The 23,878-nt window shown below is 42.5% G+C and overlaps 1 protein-coding gene across 2 annotated transcripts in view; it reads left to right on the forward strand.

Moving 5' to 3' along the window:
• Positions 1-23,878, forward strand: part of TPRG1 (tumor protein p63 regulated 1) — a 215,739-nt gene that overhangs the window by 28,923 nt on the left and 162,938 nt on the right. Inside the window, exon 1 of one of the 2 annotated variants that reach the window (XM_040481078.1) lies at positions 20,474-20,546. The exons of the other annotated variant lie outside the window; for it this stretch is intronic. The gene's annotated coding sequence lies outside the window, so the exon portion shown is untranslated. Of the gene's footprint in view, positions 1-20,473; positions 20,547-23,878 lie in introns of those variants that run through there. 2 annotated transcript variants of the gene reach the window in all.

The raw sequence follows: 23,878 nt of genomic DNA on the forward strand, positions 1-23,878 counted from the left end.
GATAATGAAGCCGATCTCTGTCTATTTACAAAGTGGGGATAAAAATACCTGCCTTATCACTTCCTGGCATGTTTTGAGGATTAAGTGACAATGCACGTGCATAATGCTTTCTGGCTTTAAAGTGTTCTCACATGAGAAGTGGGCAGTATGTAGTTAAGAACATACATCTCGGGGGCTGCGATTTGTCTGAATCCCATTCTGATGACTTGCTAGTTCTGTGACCTTGGACAATTTGCATAAACTTGCTGAGCATAGGTTTCCTCATCTTTCAAATGGGAATTACAATGCCAAAGTTGCAGGGACATCAGAAGGATTAAATGATACGTGTGAAGTGCTTGGCGGAGCACCTGGCATGTGGTATGCACTCTGTTAAGTGGTTGCTAGTTATATCTTATTTGATTTCTATCGAACACTGGAAGGAGAGAACAGCTCTTATGTGTGTGGTTTCCATTGTGAAATGGTTGGTATCTGGTGGCCCAGAAAGATGAAGTGTGTTACTCTACTGAAATACAGAAGGAATATCTTGTAAAACAGTGCATGCAACTTAGAGATTGTGACTACTGTTGGTTAGAGTAAAACTGGATCTTCCCTTCAAAGCAGCAAATATCCTTCCTGAAAGAAAGGGACGAGGTGCCCTCCGATTTCATGTTGTTGATTCGTGGAAAGGCTACTACTCTTATTAAGGCATCCCTAGAGCCTGGGACATGTCCTACAAAAGATCTTTGCTTTTAATATTTCTGATATACCTCCAAGGTGGGGAAGAGGGAATGTGGGAGTCTCAACCAAAAGGGAAAATTAGGATGCCCACAAGAAGTTGTTCTCAGCAGCTGGAAAGGCACTGGCAGCATGGGACCATGACTCAGACGTCCACTCTATCAAAAACCAGAGTCCCAGAGGGCAGGATGCTGGAAACAGAAGGGTCTCAGCAACCATCTGGATGATTATATATGGGAATAAGCAGAAGCTATTTACCAATGGGAAAATTGTAGCTGCACCAGTTTGTGCTGTTACCAATATGCCAAGTCAGTGGTTAATCTGATTCAGGACTTGGGCCCCTTAACTCCCAATTTAGAAAGTGTCACCTTTCTTTGGAGGCACTGTAGGAAATCTTGACATGAACATGACACAATCCTTACCCTCAAAGCCAAAAAGGAGATAAAATGCAGACACATGTGGCTGTAACGCCAGGTAACAGTCTTAGGTCTTTTCAAAGTGATGTGGAGAGTCAGAGAAAAACAAACCATACATGGTTTGGAGAATCAGGGGTGCTAACATCCCCAAAGAGGTGACCTTCAAGCAGAACCTTGATGACCAGATGGCATGGAAAAGAATGAAGCTGATCTAATGAATGCCCTTAAAGCAGAAGGATGATCACTTCCTTATGAGATAAAGAGAGTCTAAATTCTTCCCTCAGCCTCAGTTTCTCATCAGGAAATAGGAAAAGACATACTTCTCCTCTGTGCTCCCCTAACATACATGAAAGCATTGTACTCAAATTCTCCCTCTTTTTCTCTTTCATTTCCTCCCTTCTAAGAGGTGATCTGTCTTCTGTGCTGTTGGTAGTTCTGATTTCTTCCTCGTGGCTTAAAAATCTGCATAACACTTATATCACTGGGCTGCTGCAAGGGATGGGTAGTAAAAATACGCTAAAAATTTAAAAATAAATTTTGCACAATTGCAAGTCAGAAAGAGAGAATATTCCTCTGAGTCATGCATTCCCCGTGAACTCACTTTGCCAGAATCAAACTCCTGTCATTGACTAACCTTCATGTTTCTTTCCTGGAGCATGGGCTGCTGTAGTGCTTAGGTGAACTTGCTATGCCAGGAGGTCCTCAGAGCTAAGAAAGTCAGCATCATATAAAGAGAGGTTCAAGGAAGGAAGGAAGGGATGTCTTAAAGAAAGGGACAGAAAATTGGAAATTGGGTAGAAGTAGGATTGCCAGATTTAGTAAATAAAAATATACACTACCCAGTTGATTTGAATATTAGATAGTCAAAAATATCATTTTTAATGTGTCTCGATTATTACATGGGACATATTTATAGTAGAATTATTATTTATCTGAGATTCAGATTTAATAGGGCACCCTGTATTTTATCTGGCAACCCTAAATAAATGGGGCAGGAAAGGCCAAGGTGGCTAAATAGTAATAAAAATAATACATATTTTTTTATTATTTTTTAATGTTTATTTTTTAGAGAGAGCAGAGCAGGAGAGGGGCAGAGAGAGAGGGGGAGACAACAGAATCTGCAGGAGGCTACAGGTCTGAGCTGTCAGTACAGAATCTGATGTGGGGCTCAATCTCATAGACCATGAGGTCATGACCTGAGTGGAAGTCAGATGCTCAACTGACTGAGCCACCCAGGTGCCCTCCTTTTTTTTTTTTAATTTTAAAAATAATGTATTTTTAAAGACTTTATGGTTTTAAAAGTGCCTCCAGTTTTCTTTTTTTTTTTTTTTTTTATCTTGACCTCACAGTAGCAAAAGGTAGGTGCTGTTCCTTTATCAGACATGATGAAAAGTGAGGTTCAGAGAGGTTAGGTGACTTACCTAAGGACATGCCACAGATGGTGGCAGCGTTAGCATTCAACCTCAGTTACTTTTTTCTTTTAAGTTTGTTTGTTTACTTAGAGAGAGAGTGTATGAGCAGGGAAGGGGCAACGAGAGAGGGAGAGAGAATCCTAAGCAGATCTATGCCATCAGCGGGGAGCCCAATGCAGAGCTCGAACTCACAAACACTCAGATCGTTACCGGAGCCAAAGACGGATGCTTAACAGACTGAGCCACCCAGGGGCCCCTCAATCTCAGTTACTTTATAAACTTCTTATTTTGCAATAATTCTAGACTTACAAAAAAGCTGCAAAAATAGTAGAGTGCCCCTGTATACCCTTCACACAACTCCTCTTCACACTAATACCTTAAATAGCCATAGAACAATAATCAAAACTAAGGAAGTAACCTTGGTACAGTGCTATTCACTAAAGTAGGACTTTATTCATATGTCACCACTTTTCCCACTAGTGTCCTTTTTCTTTCCCAGGATCCAGTTCTGATCCCCACATTACTGGCAGCTGTCATGTTTCTTTAGTCTCCTACCATCTGGAATCGTTCCAGTATGTCCTTGTCTTTCATGATCTTAGTGCTTTTGAAGACTACTGATGAGTTATCTTGTAGAATGTCCTTCAGTTTTGGTTTGTCTGATGTTTTCCCATGATTATACCAAAGGCTTTGGGAAGGAAACTACAGAGGTGATAGGTCCTTCTTGGGGCATACCACATATATTATACTGACATGTTCTATTAGTGATATTAACCTTGATCACTTGGCAAAGATGGTATCTGCTGGGTTTCTCTTCTGTAAATTTACTATTGTTCCTTTTGTGATTACTAAATATTTATAGAGAAGATGCTTTGAGACCATATACATATCCCATTACTACTTAAGCTTTCACCCATCAATTTTTAGCATCTATTGGTAGATCTTGTTTGCTGCCATGACTAGTGTGTTACAGAGGTCATCTTCTAGTTTCCTCGTCTCTTCTACATGAATTAATTAGAATTCTTCTGTAGGAAAGAGTTGTAGCTTCACCCCATAATATCATTAAAGCTCAGTTTTTGTAATTCCAAGTATATTGTTCTTTTCACTAAAACACAGGTGAAGGAGAAAGGGAATGAATTTGGGGTGCTATAAAGGTATGATCGTTTCAGATGTGCAGTAGAAAGGAGGTAGGAGTAATTTTGTTCGTTTCACAAGTATTGATCACTTACTTCTATATAAGGAATCATATGAGGTACGGTTAAGGAAAGAGAAATGTACAAAAAATCCAAAGGAGGCTGATAAATCAAAGATTAATACTTAAGGCACTTTTTATAAAAGGGATAATGAAACCTCTCAACTGAATATCGAACTGAAAAATGGTTACATCGATGATTATGACAAGAACAAGTGTATCATAATGCAGTTATGAACTCCTCACTGCAAGGTCAGCTCTATGTAGTGTAGAACATTCCAACAAGATGATCATGATATATGTGAAGACCCATTGCCTTCGTTTGTAGGGCTATAAGCATTATAGCCTCTTTCTCCTGATTCAGAGAGAACCCAGCTAGAAGATAACTATTTGACTGCCTTTGGAGCCCATGATTTCTTTCTTGCCTGGAAGGATTACGAGGCTTCAGAGATTCAAGCACGCTTCTCATTAGGAAATTGGAAATTAACTTATATATAGTATCTGGAAGATTTAAACTTCTATTTTTGGTGACCAGAACAGACCATACAGGCATAATCCCAGCACCCAAATATCATCAGAGGATAAAGGACTAGCATGGTCAAAGTTTTCCAAACTGTAGCATATTATTTTAACTAGTAGTCAATAAAGCTGAAGGACAGCTTTACAGAGAACACTAATTATCCTTTTGTGTGGAGTGTAATGAGATCCAACAAGGAGCAAATATAGATTCTCCTTGTGTGGGTCAGTGGTTTATTCTCTTATCTCCTATCGGAGTTACCATTTGCATATTCAGGCAGAATGTGAATTGTTGAGGACACCCTTGTGAAGAAAGCTGATGCAAGGGGGTCCAGTGCCATTACACTAATGTCATTAAAAAAATTGTCCGACAGTAGAACTTATTTCAACTACAGCAGGCTTTTTGTTTGCATTCCTCTTCAAATGCAGGCAAGCCTGAGATTCAGGTAAACAGCCTGAGTTTTAGAGATGAGGAAACAGGTTTAGTGCCATTATGCCACTTTTTGCTAATAATGGTGGATACCAGATCTTGGACCCAAATGCTCTGATTCTCGAAAGTGTATTTTTAGCCTTATGCCATGTTGCCTCTGGTCAGTGATATTATTAAAATTCCTTATGACTGTAAGTAGAGTGGTCATATGACCCACTTTGCTCAGAATGGTTTAGATTTATACTTTTTGTCACAGCATAACTATCAATAGTATGACTTTCTACTCTAAAAAAGAAAATGTCCTGTTTTGGACAAGAGAACATATGGTCACCCTATCCATAGTAAGGCTCAGAGAAATTCTAGCTGGGGATTCATTCAATCCTTAAAGTTCTGTTAAGGAAATCACTAATTAACTCCCTAAGTGTTAAAAACTAATTATGCCAGGGGCACCTAGATGGCTCTGTCAGAAGAGTGTGCAACTCTTGATCTCAGGGTCCTGAGTTTGAGCCCCAAGTTGGGTGTAGAGATTACTTAAATAAAATTTTAAAAAGTGATTATGCCATTTAAATATACTATGATACATTTTGATTTTGGAATAGTATGCACATATAACACACCACACACACACACACACACACACACACACACACACACACACACATAATATTTAATGATCTGGAAGAAAGCTCAAAAAAGGCAAAATTATAATAACCTGATTCTAGTTGTTGTTATATCTAGGTAATGAGGTTATAAATGATTTTCTTTTAAAAAAATGTTTCTGGATTTCCAAATAGTCTACATTGAAAATCTGAAAAATTTACAGCCAAAAATTATCTTGAACAATCTCTCATTTAGAATGAAGGGATTGCTTTTGAGAGGAGAATATAAAATTGTCACCTTGGAGAAAGTAAGACCCCATAGATAGGAGTCTAATCACATAGTAATAATTCTTCTCAGAAGCAAAACAGAACTTTATATTACCAAGAACTTTCTGATCATATTTTCTCACTTAAACTTTATAAGAATGCTCACAGTCAGTAAGCTAATTCCCCATTTTTGCAGGTGAAGCAAAAATGTGGAGAATACACTGAATGAGGCAAATGTGGGATCATCGAGGTTGTCTCAGTAAAGACCCTCCACCACTGACTTTTATACTGATCCTATATTGTTTTTTAAAGCAATCAGTGAGACATTGAGCTAACAGAGGCTGATTCCTTTGCTTGTGCTGCCAGTGTTGCACATGTTGAGCGTGGGGAGAACAGATCATAACGCTGCCATGGTGTAACACAGAAAAGGAAAAGAAGTGTTTCCTTTACTTAGGCAACCATCTAGCCAGCCATTCATTTTATTTTATTTTTCATTTTTTTAGTAATAATGAATTTATTGTTTACTATATTTGTAACTGCCATGATATAAGATAATAGTCTTCATCCCCAGAAGGATTATAGTTTCTACCATACCCATAGCACATTTAGATATAACATTCAACTGCATTTCCTTTTTTTTTTTAATATGAAATTTATTGTCAGATTGGTTTCCATACAACACCCAGTGCTCATCCCAACAGGTGCCCTCCTCAATACCCATCACCCACCCACCCACTCATCCCTCCCTCCCCCCACAAACCCTCAGTTTGTTCTCAGTTTTTAGGACTCTCTTATGTTTTGGCTCCCTCCCTCTCTAACCATTTTTTTTCCTTCCCCTCCCCCACGGTCTTCTGTTAAGTTTCTCAGGATCCACATAGGAGTGAAAACATATGGAATCTGTCCTTCTCTGTATGATTTATTTCACTTAGCATAACACTCTCCAGTTCTATCCACATTGCTGCAAAAGGCCATATTTGATTCTTTCTCATTGCCACGTAGTATTCCATTGTGTATACAAACCACAATTTCTTTATCCATTCGTCAGTTGATGGACATTTAGGCTCTTTCCATAATTTAGCTATTTTTGAGAGTGAGCCAGCCATTCATTTTAATCTCCAGCCACTCAAAAGAATACTGACTATAACTCTGAGCCGCAGGTTCCAAGCCTGAATTTGTTGTGACTGTGTCTGCCGTATGATTTATGGTGACTTACTTTTTCCCAAATGGTCCTGGATTTCTCCATCTGCAGAATGAAAACTTGTAACCAGATCACCTCTATGGTTCGCTCTGGCTCTGATAGTGTGTGATTCCAGGCTTCTGAGCTTCAGAGGGAAAAAGTGAATTCCAAAGCTGTATTCCAGAAGCACCCTGTCTAACTTGGGCTCTACTTTTCTTTGCATTTGGAATGAGCCCAAAGAAAAGGTCATTTCTGCAGACATCTTGAGGTTGTGCTCCAATGTCCTCATTAAATAACAGGAACCCAGACTGGCAGGCCCAGGGGAATATTCAATCAAGGAGAAAAAGGCCAAGTCATTACCGGAACCCTATCATCAGAGCTGTAAACACAAGCATTCATTCGTGGGCTTTAACTGAAAGCATGTTCAATCATGCTCCTCTCCCTCCTTATACAGGTTCCGTTTGTCAAATGCGTGTGACCATTCCGATAAGTCACCAGGGGTGGAAAGGGAGAAAGAGAAAGAAAGAAAATTACAACCGTAAATAGACTCTGAACATAGAGAGATCAAAATAGACAGCCTCTGGCTTTACTGGATGAGTCATTGTCGCAGCCCAGACCGCAAAAACAAGCGTGGCTTCTCTACTTAGCGGCAGTCTTCCTGTCTGGAAAGGAAACACTGCTCTGATTGGAGATGTTGGCCATCTTACAGACTTCAAAGCAACTTAGGCAACTGAACGTACAAGAAGGGGAACAGGTAAAACAATTTTTCCAAGTGCTTCTTCAGAGAACTAGCTACCAACTCTGACTCGAAGATGCACAGAAATTCTGCCATTTTCGGTCAGCACTGGTTTTTGTTTTGTTTTGTCTTTCAGTATGGTGGCCTTCACTTCTGGCATATTGTACATATTTATTTTTCTTCAAATAATAGAAGTTATCTTTCTGAGACTTAGGTTCTGGGTACTGAGCTGAGCGCTGTGGGGGATGGGGAGATGAATTGACATGAGGACCATCTAATGAGGAAGTGGACAAGTACACTCATCACCGTATTGTGAAAGGAGATAATGTGCTGAGAACAGGAAAAATATAAGACCACAGGAGTGTGAAGGCACTGGCAGTGGACCTTCGTGAATGGTCTGCTAGATTGAAAGACTGGTGTGAAGAAGACGTATGTGTGTATTCAGGATTTAGCAGCGAGTGCAGGTTGAGCTTCGTGCGTAGTGTATAGTAAGGGAATAGAAGACCTCAAGCTTGAAAGACAGATTGGGACCAGAGCTGGAAGGGGTTTGAATTCCAAGATGAAATCTGGGGCCTTGTGCTGTATGCCGTGGGGATGGGGAGGGGAAGAAGCGGGGACACTGTAGGAAGATAGCACTGCCAACTGTAGGGAAGAAAAGATGGAGAAGCGAGATCCTGGAAGATCAGTTAGGGACTCTTGCCACAGTTCAGGAAGGAAAAAAATCATGAGTCCTGTTGGCATAATAAGAAATATATATTTGTCTTTGTCTCTGGTTCTTGGCATGGAGCTCTTAAAACCCTTGTAATTTCTTGAGTGATAGGGGTGATAAGAGCATGTTTTTCTCTTCTAACACAGAGCTCCTATAAATCCCTTATAATTTCCTGAGTGATAGGTTATCTTTTTTTTCTAATGAGACGACTGGTGGCCAGTCGATAGCTTCGGTGTGGGGGCTTGCCCCTGGAAAGACTGAGATGTGATTAGAGGGCTGAAACTTTCAGTCCCATCTCCCAACTTCTGGAGAGGGGCAGGTAGGGGTAGCTGGAGCTTGAGCTGACCACCAATGGCCAATGTGTTAATCAACCATGGCAATGTAGTAAAACTTCCACAAGCCCCTAAACATGGGGTTCAGTGAGCTTCTGGGTTGATGAACACTTAGAGGTCTGGGGAGGTAACATGTATATCCAGGCAGCATGGAAGTTCCATGCTTCTTCCCCTATACATCTCTTCCACTTGGTTGTTCCTGATTTATATCCTTTATAATAAGTCTGTAATACTGAAACGGTCTCCTGAGTTCTTTGAGATATTCTAGCAAATTATCATACCAAGGAGAGGGCTGTGGGAACCCCTGAATTTATAGCTAGTTATTCAGAAGTACAGGCATTAAATTGGCATCTGAAGTGGGGACAGTCTTGTGGAAATGAGTTCTTAACCTGTGGGACCTGCCCTAACTCTGGGTCATTAGTGCCAGACAGCTGGAGAATCAGTTGGTGTGGGAACCCTCCTACACACATTTGGTGTCAGAAGTGTTGTGAGTAAAACCAGCTCATTGCTCCCCACCTAGGTCATTCCCTCTGGGGTAGAAAGGAGCTCTATAGGAAACAGTGGAATGAATATGTCCGAACTTCTAATTCAGTCAGTGAGGATATCAATATAAAAATGTTCACCATCATAGTGTGTGTTACATCATTGAACTAAGGGGTCAGGAAGACTCAGCTGTGGCCAACTCAGTTTGACACAAACAAAGGAAGATTGCCCATGATAGGAATATGGGGCAGATAGTTTTACCTGGCCTACTGACACTGTAGGCTTTATTTGCTGGTTGGAGTTCTGAATACTACATATTCAACCATATTTTCTTTCCAGCCTATGATTTCATTCGTACCATGGTATCAGCTCTCAGTCTCTAGAAGGCAGTGGTGCTTGGATGAAAGAGAACCCACCTAACCGCTGGTTTGGCCTTGCTGTCTTTCTGACCTTGGGTAAATCATCTGATCTCTCTTGGCCTTGGTTTCCCATCTGCAAAATAGGCACGTTGTGTTATTCAGTGCCCAGGGCCCCTTGTAGCTCCAATAGTTTAGAATGTATATCTAGATAAGTAGTCTCCATTACTAATGTTATCTCTCACAAAACAAACTCGTATCATTGAACCTTCCTGATACCTTGGGATAAGCTGTACAGGTATCATTATTTAAATGTATTTTATCAATGTGTAGATAAAGGCATAGAGACACATGGAAGGTAGGTTAGTTTCACAAAGACGTGTTGTGACTTAATGATGTGGTCAAAACTAGAACCCTGGCTACCTGACTCCCAGCCCAGTGCTCTCTTTGTTCTCCCAGGCTGTGCTGATCCCTAGAAAGGGTCAGTGAAGTACATTGCAAGGAACATGCTCAACTTCCATGATTGTTCTTGAAATATCCTGTATTTCTAGTGTTTCTCCTCAGTGATAACCAGGCCAAAAGAAAGGGGACCATTTTACCAGAGTCACTGCAAAGTTTTACTTGTGAAAGACCTTTCTTTAAAAACCACTTCCTGGGTACTTGGGTGGCTCAGTGTGTTAAGCGTCCGACTCTTGATATCAGCTCAGGTCATGATCTCACAGTTCATGAGTTCAAGCCCCACATCAGGCTCTGTGCTGACAGCATGGATCCTGCTTGGGATTCTTTCTCTCCTTTTCTGTGCCCCCCACCTGCTTGTGCTCTCTCTCAAAATAAATACGTGTAAACACACACACACACACACACACACACACACACACACACAGAAAAACCACTTCTAGCATATGACCCTTGTTCTTAGGGTTATGAGTTTGAGCCCCATCTTGGGTGTAGAGGTTAGTTAAAAATAAAATCTTTGAGGTGCCTGGGTGGCTCAGTCAGTTAAATGTCTGACCTCAGGTCACGATCTCACGATCTGTGAGTTTGAGCCCTGTGTGGGGCTCTGTGCTGACAGCTCGGAGCCTGGAGCCTGCTTCGAATTCTGTGTCTCCCTATCTCTCTCTGCCCTTCCCCTGCTAGCGCTCAGACTCTCTCACAAAAATAAACATTAAGAAAAAATGTAAAGTAAAACAAATAGGGGTGCCTGGGTGGCTCAGTCAGTTAAGCATCTGACATTGGCTCAGGTCATGATCTCATAGTTTGTGAGTTTGAGCCCTGCATAGAGCTCTGTGCTGACAGCTCAGAGACTGGAGCCTGCTTCAGACTCTGTGTCCCCACCTCTCTCTGTCCTTCCCTCACCTGCCTCTCAAAAAATGAATAAATGTTAAATTAAAAAAATAAATAAATTAAAAAATAAAATCATTAAATAACAAACAAAACAGAACAAAACACTTCCTTTCACTGGGATTTGTGCACATGTCAAGCTTCTTTTCGCAGTCATTGCTTCTGTGACCCACTGTAAGAGGTTACACACTTGGATGTGGTCTGCAGGCAGAGCTGGACCATCTGCAAGATGCAGCGTGGGTCCCTGTAAGCCGTAAAATCATACTGGCTCTGGGCCAAAAGGACTTTGGAGTTCATTCAATCCAATGCCCTGTCCAGGGGTAGATATTTTGTAAAATGGTTCTAATGGTTGTTTGGCAACTTCTTAAATGACTACATCACTTCCGTAACCTAGACCTGTATTGTCATCCATCTGGGAACATCTTCATGTGATTGTTTATGGTCAGCTCACATTCAACATGACTGAAGCCAAACCTATGTTATCTTCCCCGAAATACTTCTCTTTTCTTCTCAAAGCCCATTGCCTTCCATTCGGCCCAACAAGTTAAAACTGGTCCTTTCAAGTCCATTCCTCTTCTGCATTTAATAAAGTCCTGATAATGTTGCCTCTGCAATCTCTGTTTCACGTATTCCCCTTTGAACTCCCTTCCACTCTCCCTTTTCAGGACCTCTGCCGTATTTCCCAGGACTATCCACGTAGCCTCCTCACTGATTTCTCAGACGATTTGATAGGTAAATATGCATTTTAAATTTGTAAGTGTGAATAAAGGATGCATTTCCCAAACTTATTAACCATGGACTTTTGTTTCCAGGGTATGTACATTCTGGGCAATGCTAGTCTAGTCATTCCAGATGAATTATAGTCCCTTACCATTGTCACATCTGTCCACCCCTCTTTGTCTCTGCACTTGTTATTTCCATTTCTTAGAATGCCCTTTTTCCTGACTCTTGCCATCTGGGGAAATCCTACGCATGTTTCATGGTCCAATTCAAATGTCTCCTATTCTCTGAAGCTGCCTTTGATCTGATGTCCCAGGATAACCCCTGAGCTCTCTGAGGATTCTGTACTTGAATCTATTATAATATTTAAATTGTATTCTGGTTGTGTGTGTTTGTGTCTATCTCCCAATACATTATAAACTCCTTAAAGGCTGGGAACTATATTTTATTCATCTTTCTGTCACAAGACTAGAATGATGATTTTGTTCTCTTTTACTTCCTTCACCAATGGTTGAGCAACTTAAGGTTGATGCTTCATGAACTTGATGCAATAAACAAGCTTACAAGTCTAGTATAGTGGTCTCTAACCTCTTTGCCTCCCCTATTACTACCTGATTCTAAATGGGAACCAGTGGGGATTATGCTGGGTTTAGAAAGCAAGATAGGGCAAGTATGTTGGCAATTACAGTACAAGATCCGTATGGGGGAGGATATCTGAGGAAGGAGAGCCACTGCTGGAGAACAGATATTAGGGATGATTCCTAAAGCTTCCGTATCAATATCCTACATTTACTGAGCACCTACTCTGTGTAAGGCATTGTGGTAGGAGCTGGGGGACACCTGATTCCCTCCAGGAACTACTAGTAGCTGGATTGCTAAAGACTCCTGGGTCCCCTGAACAAAACCAACTCTGCTAGCTGCACTACAAAGAGATACTTATTTTAAAGATGTAGGCGTATCAGGATCAAAGGGCAAGGAAATAGGTCTGGAATGGAGCTGGAACCAGGGGATGAAGAGCCACAGAGAATTCAGGAAGTATTGCTACTTTTGCTCTTGTTGTTTTGTTTTTTGTTTTTGTTTTGGGTGTGTGGGTGGGGGGGTCTGTATTACTCTTCTTTCTTGACATAGGCCAGTGTTCTTAGTGTCTCTAGCAACATATGGTTCAGAAAGCTGTGTTAAGGATGTGACTAGCCCTGAATATCACATTAGCTGAGTTACCTTGGACACATAATTTCCCCAAGTCTCTTATCTATGAGATGGGAGATTTGACTTAAATTTGGCTTAAATGTCAGCCATGATGGTCTGTTTTGACAAATTCTGCCTTAAGTCATTTTTCAGATTTAGCCTGATTGTAAATAAATACAAAAAATATTAGAAAATAGTGACTCTTTGGGAAAATTCTTATCCAACTCTAGATGCCAGTGTTCTTGGCCAGCCAATAAAACTTGTTGTGCTATAACAAGTGAGCATAAGGTTCCTATCTTACTGGTAACTCTTTTCTACCTAGAAACATTCTGATGGCCTCTAACCTACACTGCCTTCTCCTTTCTTCCTCTCTGTTAAGACAGCAGTTGCCTCTCTGCCCTGCCTCCCATTTGAATTGCAACCCTGGGCCACACAAATAGTATTATGTATATGTGAAATGTATTTGCCATGCAATCTCCAGTATCTCAAAATAGTAGGTAATTCTTCAGTTTGGGGACAGTCCATGCATACCTTATTTGGTCTTCACAACAGTCAGTCACTCACTCAACAATCTTTATCGAAGGTCAACAATATACCATGTGCTGGGATAGGGGTAGGGATACAGTTGAACAAAAGGGACATGATCCCTGCTGATGGTCTAGAGGGACAGAGTTCATATATTTTTCCCTATTTTAGAGACAAAGAGACTAGGGTGAAATGATTTATCCCAGAAATGTAGTAAAGCGAGGACCTACCAGGAATTTCCATTCCCAACCCAAGCCTCTAATCTGGCCACCATTCCGCCTCGCTGAATATCCCTGAGCACTCTCTAGGCGTTAACTGAGAAATAGCTAATGCCAATGAGAATGTCGGAGTGGCCAATAGAGAAGCCCAAAGTATCAAATTAAAAAAAAATAGGAAAATCTCATTCTGAAAATCTCAAAGTAGGGGGGAGGGAACAGATACCAAATGAAAACCATAAACAGAATGACAGTAGTCGCCACTGGAAAACAAACATTGAAATGGTTTGTTGCCTCAAAGACAAAACCCTGAACGGTGTCCTTAAGTTACACAACAAGTGTTTGCTGTGAGCTTCCAGGTCCCAGTGTGAACAGAAGTCCACGTTTGTAGACGCAGCCCTGATTGGTTGGCTGAGCTGGACAGAGAAGGAGACAGGCCACGGCTTTGCTTCTTGCCTTTTGAAGGATGATCACTAGGAGTCCTAGTGAGATGGCAAGGGGGGGGTGGGGTGAGCAGGGAGAAGGAGGAGGCCTGTATTAATGGGTGCTCTTCTATGCTCACAACACGTTACACCTGGTTTTCTCAGGCCAGCACCCCTACCTTCACAAGTTTGTAAGTATCAGGTGCATGCTTTGGTTGGTAGATGCCTAAGAAAGAGAATGTGATCTTTTTTTTTTTTTTTCCCTGAGGTATAATAAGCGATCTTCTAAGGTTAAGCAGGCACTTGTGTTTGCCCCTGTGTCCCTCCATCTTTAAACTGGGAGATATAGCCTCAGGGCACCTAATCCCAAGGATACTCGATGAAAATAGACGCAAAAGGCAAGAGGGCACTTTCTCAGACTCGTTTATTGATTAGTATGGGTTTGAAGAGGACAGGGTTCCTGCCTCAAGAGGAGGGAGATGTATATAGGCCATAATTCCACTATAATTGAATAAGAAGCATGTATAAGTTTGTGAAGGCTCAAAGGAGAGAGTAGTCACTTGCATCTGGATGGTGCTTCAGAGCTGGACCCTGAAGTAGGAGTCTGCTTGGGAGACAAGTGCAGTTGTAGCTGAGGGGCAGGGGCAAAAATCGCCACGTATGCAATGGCTTGGAGGTATGAAAGTGTTCATGGAATGTCTGAGGAGATGCTGTGTTTCTGGTAACAACATACTTTACCTAGTGAGTTAAAATAGATGATTGTTTGGATTTTAAGGTAGGCTGGCTACTGTAACAACCAGCCAATGAACCACGGGGGTTTCAGATGGTAGGCTTCATTCCTTATTCACTTCGTAGTCCAGGGCAGGTTGGAGGGAGTTCTGCTTCAGGGGCCCACATGCCCTCCATGCATGGCTCTGTCCTCTCTCAGGCCCTGTCTTTGCCACTCAACTGGTGGATGGAGACAGAGACTGAGTGTGGGTCACGGATGCGCAGGTAGTTGACAGGTAAGGCTGGGAGGTCGCGGACCGCACTCCCACTCGTGTTTCTTTGGCCAGAACCGGGCTAGATGGCCACACTTAACCACAAAGGGTTCCGGGAATTAGAAGCTAAGGGGAGAGCAGATATTGTCAAGGAGAACAGTCTCTACCACAGTTGTGTGAAGAACTGGGGGATGGAAAGAAGAAGGGCACAGTGCCTACCTGACTTGACTTGCTGAAAGCCTCCAGCTTCCCCAGGGGGAAAGCATGTGATAAAGGAGCCGGGGTGGGCTGTGGGCGAGAGGTGCCCTGTGGCCAGACCCTTCAGAAGAAAGGAGATGGATATGATTCTAACTCAAAGGTGCTTATATCTGGATGAAATAATTCTGCTCCAGCCCTGAGAAAATGGACAAGAAATCATTTCAGCTCAGCCCTTAAAATGAGAACAAAAAGAAACCCAGCCAAGAAGATAACTTACAGCCCCAACATTTATAGAGAACTATGTGCTCACTGCACTCGAGCTGATTTTCACACTAATCTGGGGTGAAGGACCTCGTCGAGAATTATCATTCCCATTTGAGAAGTGGAGAAGCCGATGCCCAGAGAAGTTAAATGACTTACCTGGGGTTGCACAGTAAGGGGGAGACAGACCTGCAACTCAGCCCCTATCGGGTTCTTTCCACAGCCGCACAGATCTTCCTCTGCATGGGGCAGATGCTGACCACACTTCGGGAAGCTGACCCAGATCGAGTCCTCGACATGGGGCCAGGATCCTGGGGACATTCTCCTCTCAGCCGCCCTTCTGTCTGCCTGACTTTTGGAATCAGTGAACCAACTCTTCGTTCGGAGAGCACGTACATGTTAGCTGTCAAACAGCGCATGCAGTCTCTGACAACCCTAATATCACTGTTTGTATTATCAGACAATTACCAGCCGAGCTCGTATTCATAATTTGACTAACAACTCGCGACAATGATTATTTTTCCTTTCCTGGCAAAACAAATATAGCAGCATTTTCTTTTCAGCATCAGCGCTGATGCTCCTTGGCATTCTATCAGCTGAAGGATTTTTTTTTTCAAAAAAAAAAAATGTTAGTTGTACTCCCCCACATCTCGCTAACTTTACAGTCCCCCGTGGCATCTGTGTGCAGTGAACTGAGCTGTTGAGACTAAATGTAATTTGCAATCAAGCTTCTGTTAACATGGAAATGTACCGGCTGGTCTGCTGCAATATGGGTTCTCATTCTGTCTAGCATATGGTTGCATTAAATCCAGTCTCCAGAATGTCTCTTGTTACCACATTGTCAATCCGTGCAGAGCAGAGAACCCTAAAAAACCACTAAAGGAACATATTTTTGGAATTGGCTCTTCTATTGGATCTTGACAAGAGCTGTCCAAAGACATACTTGGTTACTTGAAATGAGCTAGCCCTGTCAGATCTATGCACACATATACACAGAAACACACAGTAAACTTGAAACCCAGTTAGATGCTCCGTGGCCGCAAGCATAGGAATTACATTGGAGGACAAAGGGAAAGGAGAAGGTGAAGGACTCAGCTCCATTAGTTCCATTTGAGATGGCTTGTTGATTGTTTTCTTGATATCTCAATGTTCATAGAGTCCCAGAATATCAGATTTGCATGGGACTTTAGTAGTCTTTGCAGTTAAAAACACAGGCTCTGGGGTTGGATAGACCATGGCTTGAGTCCTGATGTCACCCTTAGCTTGGTGACCTGGCACACACTCTTCAGCTTTGTGTGCCTCAGTCTGTGCATCGGTGAAATGGAAGGTAATAAGAGTACCCTCACAATTTAGGAGGTCGTGGGGGAATTAAATGCCTCGGCACAGTACCTGACTCAATCAATGTTGGCCGTTACCATTCATTACTTCTTTCCACCTCTCTCCATTCCCAAATCAGATGCTTAAATATCCCCCACCGCGCAGCCCTCATTGGCCTCTTATTCTGGTCTTGTACGTGTCCAGGGTCTGAGATGTCAGTCCCTGCCGTGGCAGCCCATTGTCTTTGAACAGCTCTGCTACACAGTTTTTCCTTATCCTAAAAATAAACCAACCCCCCACCTTGAGACTTTCTTCTACGACATACACAACAAGTCTAACTGGGTGGTGGCCCTCAGGTCATCGGAGAGGTTATCCTGTACCCTACAAGCACTTTATATTCTCATTCAACTCCTCGTTCTGACCGCTTCCTTGTCCAATGTGGCATGGAGCCCCCTTAATAGCTTGGCCCTGTTCTTGGGCTTGGTGTGGTATGGACATACCGAATCACAGTGTTTGCAGAGGGCATGGTACCAGCCCGTTCCTACCTGGAAATGAGTGACAGTTTGCCAGATTACATCAAGATTTGCAGAATAGGCCTCTCCTTGGAAAATTCACCAGTGGCACTTTTTGATAAATCATGCAATACTTTAAATTCAACAGGGGGAGGAACTTCATGCCTACAGTGCTCTGCCTCATTTTGTGGAGGAAAAAAAAAATTTTTTTTCAAGGAAGTTAATGCCCTTGTTATGCATCTATTCTGTATATCTCAAGTTTTATAGGTTTTATTGGATGTGCTCCAAGTAGGAAACACATGCACAGAAGGTGTATGAAATACCAGAGTGCTGGGACATAATATTCTTCCAACGTTTGAAGAGTACTTTGGATGGTCAGGAGAAAATAGGAAAAGAGATTTTATTCATTCATTCTCTTAAAAACCATTTGTGTGCTAGACACAGTGTTAGGCACCTGGGATATAATGGGAAACAATCCTTTCCTGCCATAAAAGGCTGGCAGACAGATGGACATGAATTAAAATACAGGGTGATAAGATCTATCATACTGCCAAATACAGGATGTTCTGGGGGCTGCCTCACCCAGATTTGATTAGCTCAAAAATACAGAGGTGCCAATAAGTAATTGTGTTACTATGGAATAAGTGTTACATTTAAAGATTTTACAACGTGCTCTAAGAATTTGGAGGGAAGAATTTGTTCAACAAATACTGATTGAGTACCAGTATGTGCTGGAATCTTCAATGAAGAACAAAACAGCCCTTGAAATTTATCAGTTATAGTCTTGAGCATTTGTGTGTGTGTGTGTACTTTAGATGAGTACATACAAATAAATATCATTTGTTTCCTACTTAAAAGCTGAGATAAGTGTTATGAAGGAAGAGAAGAGGATTCTAGTAGAAAATTAGATGATGCCCTGATTTAGATGTGGGTGAGGTATCAAGGAATGCTTCTCTAAGTTGTGTTGGAGACCTGAGAAATGACTCGGGATACGAGCGAGAGAGACAGTATTGCCAAGATCCGTAAGAGGGAATGAGTTTAGAGTCTGAAAATTGGGAGAAATGGAGCCATAAGAAGGGCCTCACCACCCACATGGCCCTACAAAGGACAGTTGGCCGTGTCCAGAGGGAAAGACGAAGCCTCCCAGGCAGAAGGGACTGCCCACACAAAGGGATGGGTACCCAAGAAGACATACTAGGCTTAGAGAATCTCCATCCATGCTCCTTGTGTGTGGATGAGAAGTTTAGGACATGGCCAGAAATGGAGAGGGAAGTTGGGATGTGTCATAAATGGCTTCATCAACTATGTCAAGGATTGATGCCATCTGGAGATACCAGGGAAACACTGAGAATGTTCTAAATTGTCTTTTTATTTGGTATATCTATCTCCCTAAATTGTTTGTAAGCTTTATAAGGACGGTGGTGGCTTGCCTTTTGTACCTCTGTACCCCACCCCCTACCTCCATGCTCAATTATTGTTGGTTGAATTAAATTTCATCTTCTTTTTGCCAATTTGTTCCCAGCTCTGATTTGTGATCTGTGGTGCCTTCCACTTTGAGATTCTCTGTACCTCATAGTGACATGGTGCTAAGGTCCCTCGAATGGCTTCTGAAAACCCTAGACGATCTAACTTCAACCCCTTGCAGTGCTTACGGCCTGCTCCTGCATTCTGATGGGAAGGTTTCACTCAAAGATGTGAGAGATGAATCACACCATGACACAGGTATTTTCAGCTGCCACTCGGCCGTCCCTTATTGAGATCACAGAATCCGAGGCTTGTTAGACTGTTTAGCCCAGCGCTCGGGCTCAGTGGAGAAACTCATTAGCTCCATTTAATTAGAGAAACCAAACACTTGCAAACCTACTTTAATGTCAGTCCACTTCCCACCATCTCATTAATGTATTTAAAAAAATTTTTTTTTGCACCTTTAATGTGGTGATGATTTTCTTAATTTCTTTAGCATCAGAACTCCGTAGATTTAAGCTATTTAGCTAGAGAACAAGTAGAACAATTATACAAGTGGTAGCCACACTTCTTTGAACCAATACCTCTTGGTGACATTTAATATGAGATATTTAGACTTCATCTTCTATGTACAGGATAGACAAGGGCAGTTGTCCAGCTTTAGTCCTATAACACTGCAATTATTAAGGCCATCTATTTTTTTTAACAGCATCCTACAGTTTTCAAAAGCTTTTACATCAATTTGTTCATTCTCATAAAATGCCGAAATGAAGTGGGGCATGTGGTACCATCTCCATTTGACAGATGAAAATACTGGGACTCGGAGCAGTTCAAGGATTTCTCAGAAATGATAGCTCTGGGCTGTCCTTCCCCTGCCTCCCCTTAGAGTGGTGGGGGAGTTGGCATAAAGACCCAGATTTCACGCCCAACTGGCTGGAGATACTGTTCTGTCAGTACCAGAAATGGGGATGATTGGTTCTCTGCAGAAGATCATACATTCCATTTAGGATGTGCTGAGGTTTAGCTGATGAGAGAGAACCCGGTGCTGGATGAATATCTGTATGGCTTCATCTCTCAGCTGCTCTGAAACTGCATCAGCGCTGTCTTCTCTACCTACCTGGTGGAGGTCAGCGTTTTTCTGAAGTCAGAAACATTTCAGGTTTGCCCGAGTCCACATTTAGGAAGCAGACTTTTAGCCATCCTAAATGTGTTCTGGTAATCCAGTGCTCTTCTGTTCGGGTCTTCTATTCAAGGTGACTCCAATGCAGATTTAGGTGTAGGTGGCGTTGAGTTGATAATGTGCTTTTATATTCTTTACCATAGTTGATGCTCACAGCTCTCCTGTGAGATGCGGCTTCTTGTGTTTGTTACATCAGTTAGGAAATGGGGTTCTGTGAAGGTGTGACATTTATTCAATGGCAGACATCTAATAGGGGGACATCAGAGACTTAACCTTAGACCTCTGTGTCCAACATCATGGCTTATTCCATTGCTTCCAGGCATCCCCATATCCCTTCTGCTTTTCTCTTGTCTTACACCTCTCTGTGGCTTTCCCAATCTCCTGTAGGAATCTTTAGGAATTCTTCCCATAGTCTTCTGACCAGATCTGTTTTCTATAAAGGTTCTCATGTCAATCATACATGTTTTAATATGAATTTAAAACTTTGAGGGGCACCTGGGTGGCTCAGTCAGTTAAGTGTCCAACTTTGGCTAAGGTCATGATCTCACAGCTCGTGAGTTCGAGCCCCGCATCAGGCTACATGCCGACGGTTCAGAGCCTGGAACCTGCTTTGGGTTCTCTGTCTCTTCTCTCTCTGCCCCTCCATGGCTTGTGCTCTCTTTCTCTCTCTCTCTCAAAAATAAATAAACAAGCAAACAAACATTAAGAAAAAATCTTCCAGTTTCCTCTCCTGAAGGTATACATATCTTCATTCCCATCTTCTCCCCGTTTTCTATAACAAATACTTCTGAGCACTTACCATGTTCCTGGCTCTGCGAATACAATGATGATAAGCAGACCCCATCTATGTCCTCTGGATTTAACACAGTCATGGAAGAAAGCAGTTTCCTGTAAGCTGAATTCAGATCCATCTGACTCATAGGCAACCATTTGTTCTCACAATTTTGAAGAGGTTTTAATCTTTAATTTTGGGGTTAAGAATATTTAGCCAACCACTCTGCCAGGTTGGCTCAGTGGGATTGGTGCCTTCCTGCCTATATAGGCAATGAAGAAGAAAAGATATGTGGAATACAGAGGTGAGGTCACACTCCAAAACAAAGAAATGGAAGGTTTTGCTGCCAAGCCGAGCACTGGAATGCAACTGGGGGTGTGAGTGGGGTTGCTTTTCAATAGAACAGATAATATGGGCAAGTTCGTAAAGTTCTCCCCTCTTAATTAAGGGGTTTACTTTGTATTTTATCATAGGAATAAGCATCAAAGACAGGAAATTGTATGAGTTTTATCTAGGTGCCTGCTGAAATTTTGGAACCGATCATTACACAGCTGACTTGTGGGCACTTTAAAGAAAATGAACCCATCACTAGAAGGTAATGCACGTTTACCACAAACAGGTCACGCTAGACACACCACATTTCCTTTTCTTATTGTGCCACTAAATTGGTAAATTGGTCCATTTCAGCAATGGACTTAACCTGACCTCCCGTGATGTGATTATACATAAGGTGGTCAAATATGAGCAGGATCGTGTCATAGTCACCGGTTGCACAGTTGGTTAACACAAGTGGCTCTTAGGGATTGCTAAACACCTCTGAGTAAGCTAGAAAGAGGTCTCTGGCAAGGACCAAAGCCTTTTTCCTGCTCAATACTTTTTATTAATGACCTGAAACGTTAACTAGAAGGAGGAATGTCCAAATCTGCAGAAGACGCCAGACTCAGATGAAAAGCAAACACTGTGGCCTGACACAAAGAGAGGGCATGGGATAGAGGAAAGGAAGCTGGCCTTGCAGGGAGGCTGAGCTGACCTGGGCTCTTGCCTCTGACACCTATTAGGAAGGTGATAAGGAACAGGGCTTGATCTCTCTGACTGTTCGGCCTCAAACCTGTTAAAGAAGCAACATGGTTGTTTTCCTTTTCAGTTCAATATGAGAATTTAAAAAGAGGCCCAGTATTATGCTTGGCACATATTTCGATTAATGCACTATTAATAATAGTAATACAGGACTGAACTCTAAAATGATCTAGAACTTCTAGAACACAGGGCTGAAACCAACATGATGAAGCAAGTCAAAACTTAAGGTATGTGTGTGTGGGTAATGGTCGAGGTAGCAGGATTAAATTTATGACACACGAAGCTTCTAAGAAGTACTCGGCATGTGTTAGGGGCTTTAAAAATGTATGTTAATGATGGTTTGACTAACCGTATGTGTTCGAGGGGAATAAACACCAAGGAGGATCTTCTCTGGATATTCTATCTGTCTGATGTCTTCATATACGTGAAGGGCTGCCGCGTTGAAGAGAATGTGGACGCAATTATTTGGCATTGTTCTAAAGAGAAAAACTAGGAAGAAAGTGGTGTGAGTTAAAAGGAAAGACACTTTGGATGACATTAGGATACTTTCTGTGGCAGTGGAGCTTTCCTATATGGGTCTGTGTGACGTGGGGACAGGTAACCTATCAGATCAGCTGGCTTTCCTTGTTAGTGACTCAGCCACAGGCAACACTGTTCCCATGGGGTGAGTGTCGGGGCATCTTTCATTAGTGCGTCAGCTTTACTAAATATCCCTTTTGAGTTGGGCACTGAGTCAAGTGTTAAGGGACAAAGTACAAGTATGTGGCTTGCACCTTCAGTGAGATCACAGCCAATGGGAGAAGAAGTCCCTATGTCTCCTTCACAGAGACGAGAAGACTCCTCACAGGAAACAACCTTTAGGCAGAGACTTGGAGGATTGGTAGGAGTTTTACCAGGCAGGAAGGTATTCCATTTAGAGAGAATTGTCAGTGCCAAGGTTAGAGGTGGGACATCATAACGCATTCTTGAAAGGCGAATATTTTGGGAATAGGCATTGCCAGGAAGGCAAGTGTTAGATCACAAAAGGTCTACAATGCCTTATAAGGAGTGTTGGGGCTCGGGCTCCCTCTCCCTGTTGCATCTTATACATCCCATGTGAGAGCACCAATCCCACTGCACGGTACTTGCTGGTGAGTGGGTCTACTGAGGGCATTGTGAGCTCCTTGAGGAGACAGACCGTGTCTAAGCATCCTTGTATCAACCTCCTCTGAGCTTGCCACGGCTTATATACCCAGTAAGCCCTACTGAATGGGAATAAAGTAAATGAAAGCAACACAGATCTCATGACATGATTTACGAAGAGGTTTGGGTTCTTAGAAGTTTCTGAAGCTGCATGGAGTATAATACCGAGAATTACTTCTGGGAAGCCGTGCCTTCTGCAGGGAATTTCTGCTAACGCTAATAGTAATTGCTAACATGTATTTCGTACCCCATGCACCAGTGCTGTGCTAAACACTTTACATGCCTTATGATTTCATTGGCACAACATCCCTCTGAGGTATGTAAACACTTTCCCCATTTAGGATGTGACAGAACCAGAATTTGACCCACGTCTGCCGCTGACTCCAGAGCCTGTGGCTTAACCAATCTCCTATTTATCGAACAAAGCATTTTGCCTTGTGGGGAGGGGGGAACAGAGTTGGATGCCCTTAGAACTAAGACTGCCTTGTTTGGTTAAAAGAAGTAGAGGTCTTTAGGATCTTCTTCCTGGTTCTTCCACTTCTCTAGCAGTGGAGAAAGAAGTCCATGGGAATAGGACAAGGTTGGAGACATTAGAGCCTCGTGGACAGTGGTGGAGACGATGCAGATTACAAAGTACCAAGAGGGGAGAGCACCTGCGCTGCCTGACTGAAGTGAACAGAGAGACAGAGAAAGAAGTAGAAAGGTAAGGCCCTCTCGTCTTTGGGCTTTTCTAGTCTGGGAAGTGCTTTGAGATTTTTGTCCGTTTTTCATTTGGACTGGAGGTATCTTCCACTTGGGAACCCTTTATTTATGAGGAGCTCCACAGTTGAATGCAGGGTTCACAGGTAAGGAGGCCAGGGCTCTATGCTTAGGGCACCTGTAGTCTCCTGGCCTGACTGGCCTGCTCTTAAGTGAGAAGGGGGCAGGAACCCAGGAAGACCCAACCTTCAAAATAAGCCAACGTGTTCCGACTTTGGCTTGCTGTCTGGTTCTGGCAGATGGGTGTGGGCAGCAGGTCGAGGAACCTCAACGGATGGCAGCAATCAGTGGGTGGTGGTAGCCATTTTCTCTAAGCGCTGAAAAGATGGTCACTTTGCGCCTTTCACGACTAAACTCAAATCCAAGTTTCTCTGTCCTAGAATACAAAATAGTATGAGCTTTTCTCAGCCTAAGGGAGGAGGAATGTTTTCA

The sequence above is a fragment of the Herpailurus yagouaroundi genome, unplaced genomic scaffold (genome assembly GCF_014898765.1).
Source record: "Herpailurus yagouaroundi ecotype Mexico unplaced genomic scaffold, PumYag 159, whole genome shotgun sequence".
In the NCBI taxonomy this organism is placed as follows: domain Eukaryota; kingdom Metazoa; phylum Chordata; class Mammalia; order Carnivora; family Felidae; genus Herpailurus; species Herpailurus yagouaroundi.